Raw genomic sequence first — 3,729 nt, 5'->3', positions numbered from 1 at the left:
ATATCCACTTGTTCTATCAGGTTTACACTAAAATCCACTGACTCTCTCAGGTCTACATTAAAATCCACTCACTCTCTCAGGTCTACACTACAAATCCACTCACTCTCTCAGGTCTACACTACAAATCCACTCACTCTCAGATTTACACTACAAATCCACTCACTCTCTCAGGTCTTCTTATGTTGGACTCTTCATTGTTCCTACATCTGCTCGTCACAGCGTTGATGACTGAGTTTTTTTAACCCTGTCTCCTCACATGTGCAGGACTCTACTTCTCTCTGTCTCACCATTTTTAAATCCAAACTTTTCTCCCAAGTCTGTGATATTTCTCAAGGCGAGTCTGTCTCTGAAGTCTTAGTCTGTGCCGTTAGCCTGTTGTGTTTTCAGATGTCTCCTGTACTGAATATTTGTAATTATAAGTGTCTTTGAGTTCTTGAAAAGCATCATGTAAATCTCATGTATTATTATTATTATTGTCAAACATGTCAAACACATGAGAATAATGACCATCAAAGTCAACTCAAATTTTCTTGAGCAAATACTTTTGTAACTGTAAGTATTTTTGGGCATCTTCACAGACTGGTAATCTCCACAGATAAACCCTCAAAACTGACACACTTCCGCCACACTCTGCTGGTAGGAATCAGGTCCATTTGGATTAAATCCAAGTTGCATTTCAATTAAATCCAGCTCTGTTCAATTAAATCCAGATCAGTTCAATTAAATACAGCTCCATTTAATGTCCAATTAAGGACCGCCCTTAAATTAAAAAATTCTCCCTTCAATTAAATATATCTATGTTCAATAAAATAATTATCCCTTCAATTGAAATATAGTTATGTTCATTTAAAGACAGCTCCATTCAATAAAATAGTTACGTTCAATTACATACTTCTCCCTTCAATTAAATCCAACTCTGTTCAATTAAAGACAGCTCTATTCAATTTTAAATATGGCTCCATTCAATTAAATACAACTCTATTCAATTATATATAGCGCCACTTCATTTATTCCAGCTGCTGTTTGTTTCAGCTCCTATCAGACATCTGCTTGGTTGAGAGATGCCCACAGCTCTGGTGATAAACCCATATAAGCAAACATGTACTGTGAACCCACAGGGTTTAGACTGGGAGCAGAACCCCTACTTGTCGTTTAGGGTGTGGCTGAACAACAGGGGGTTCCAGCCCAGCCCATCTCTCCATGACCTCCGCCCTGGAGGGCACGCTTACCATGCTGGACCTACTCAGGCTGAACTCTCTCTATGATGATAAGGCACTTGGAGCTTACGGAGGCTGGCCTGAAGGCTGGCATGAAGGCTGGCATGAAGGCTGGCCCTGTGAACTATGACATCCCTCCTTGATGGTCAGAGAAGACGTTTCCCACGGCGGTGACGGAAGACGTGTCCCATGAGTGTTTTGCTGGCACATTATGATTACATAGTGCATTTTTAGCATGCATCAACTCCTTGAATGTGTAACGTTTGTACCGTCTTTGGAAACGATGAAGGTGAATATGCAGATAAAATACGCACTTTTGGTTCATCTGTGTGTTCATGTGGAGTGAGGCATGAATCCAGTGCAGCCTATTTACATGGTTCAGAGCAGTGTGTGTGTATGTATGTGTTTTATGTGCATACATGCACTTGCACACGTGTATATGTGTGTGTGTGTGCGCGCGCCTGTATGAGACATTAGTGCATCAGCAGCTGGCGATCTCCTCTCACACACCAGGTGCGACCTGTAGCCTTAGAGTTATGTCAGCACATAACACAGCAACGTGACACCATGTAACACACACACACACACACACACACACACACACTCATTGCTTTGAACGGCTGGTGACCGTGATGTTGGGCTGCATATCATAGCAGTCTCTGTAAAAAAAAAAAAAAAAAACAACAAAAAAAAAACTCCTACAGATATTTTGTGACCAAGCAGAAATAAGTGCATGAAACAAAGTTCATTCCATGTGTGTACTTGTTTGTAAGATCATTTGACTTGCACCCTAAGACACTGTGTGTGTGATGTCCTGAGACTACTCCTGTTCTCCCATGTGGAGTAATTAAACCCTGCAAGCTTCATACTGCTAATCTCCCTCCATCCTCCTTCCCACGTATGTTGATTTAACGTCAATGAATTCTTTTAAATGTTTCATTACTTGGATGGTTAGTATAGGTCTCACAAGTTGAGGTGGAGGATGAGTGGTTTGCAGTCGAAAGACACGAGGACGTGTGTTTCCCAAACGTTGAGGTCCAGTGTGAGCTTCTACTGGCCAGTAAAACCACAGAGGGGGAATTAACGACTGTTTCCTTTAGGACTGGTAGAGCTGTTATGTTGGGTGACCAAACGTCCGTATTTTCTGGGACATGTCCATATTTCACGCCCTGTCCCGGTTTTTTTTTAAATGAGGAAATGTCCTGTTTTTTATTACTTTCATTGGACTATCGTTTGTTATTGGAGTTTTTGTTGTTGCATTTTTAATAAACCAACTGTAAATATCATTTTATTGTAGTATTACGTATGTTAAGTGAGTGCATGCTACAGTATATGTGTATATCCTTTTAGACCACCTTACGTCTGTCACAAGTTTACTATCATGGCTAACTATCATGCCGCCGCATTTAAACTCTTGACATGTGTAATGATAGTTTGCCCCCTTGTGGTCTTGAGGAGCACATTGAGAACGTCTGTTATCATAACAAATAGCCGAACTACTTGATTATAATTAAAGGAGTTGAACGTCAAATTATATTTTACATTTTTATGTTTTGTTGAAGAACATTATATTAAATATATAAACTCATGCTGAACACCCTCCATTTGACTATCAGAGGTCAGTCTGTCGTGGTCAGGGTAATATGTTGACTAGGCCTACATGCCGCGTGGAGGTTCGCACGCGAAGCTGTGGCCCCCATAAAAGAATCGTTTGGTCTGATTTTTCACTGGGTTCATTTCTGACTCCAGCTCTTAGCTGCTCAGGCATGAACGTCAGCCTGGTGATCCGAATCAGAGTCCCAGTTTGACTGGAACACTAGCTTTCAATTAAATCACACACACACACACACACACACACACACACAAAATGCGTACTAAGCACAAAGTAAATGAAAAAAGTGACCACTGAAACGTTTTACAACCACTGAACACTGAATTCGTTGTGATTTCAGCAGCCAGCAGATGGCATCAGTGTGTTGTTTTTGTTTCTTCTGGTTCCTACCAGACATATTTTGACCTTAATATATAGCATAATGGCCAATGTGAGCTCGGATCTAGAACCCATATGCTGATAAGCCATTCTGCATTAATCTGTCGCCTTTGGCCACTATTCATGGACAACACAGCTGTGAGATTTTGTTCCAGATGGTTTTGACATCTGGACAGTTTTGTTGTTAAAGTGTACAGAACGATGGTGCTGATTGGAGTTCGACGTGGATGCTGGGAGAAACTCCACTCTGATATTTCTTCATCATTTGGGTTATATGAGTCACCATTTTACAGTTCCTCTCCAGAACTGCTGAGTCCAGCTGTATAGCACAGCATGTGTGTGTGTGTGTGTGTGTGTGTGTGTGTGTGTGTGAGTAACAGCTGTTTGGACCTATTTTTCCTTCATAAGGATTAGGATCTTAACATATCTTATTAACACAGCAATAATGACGGTTTATTTACAAGACGACAGCCGCGCATGCGTCCTGCTCCTCTGGATGGCAGACACCTGAGTGCTTTAACT

The 3,729-nt window shown here is 41.1% G+C and overlaps 1 long non-coding RNA gene across 1 annotated transcript; it reads left to right on the top strand.

Moving 5' to 3' along the window:
- The first annotated feature begins 1,007 nt into the window (after positions 1-1,007).
- LOC143490765 (uncharacterized) lies at positions 1,008-1,821 on the top strand. Its single transcript, XR_013124968.1, has 2 exons — positions 1,008-1,076; positions 1,157-1,821. It is a non-coding gene; the product is annotated as an uncharacterized LOC143490765 (long non-coding RNA).
- The last annotated feature ends 1,908 nt before the right edge of the window (positions 1,822-3,729 follow it).

Source organism: Brachyhypopomus gauderio, unplaced genomic scaffold (genome assembly GCF_052324685.1).
Source record: "Brachyhypopomus gauderio isolate BG-103 unplaced genomic scaffold, BGAUD_0.2 sc66, whole genome shotgun sequence".
Classification (NCBI taxonomy): domain Eukaryota; kingdom Metazoa; phylum Chordata; class Actinopteri; order Gymnotiformes; family Hypopomidae; genus Brachyhypopomus; species Brachyhypopomus gauderio.
The sequence above is the reverse complement of the archived record's forward strand: the minus strand, read 5'-3'. Positions and strand labels throughout refer to the sequence as shown.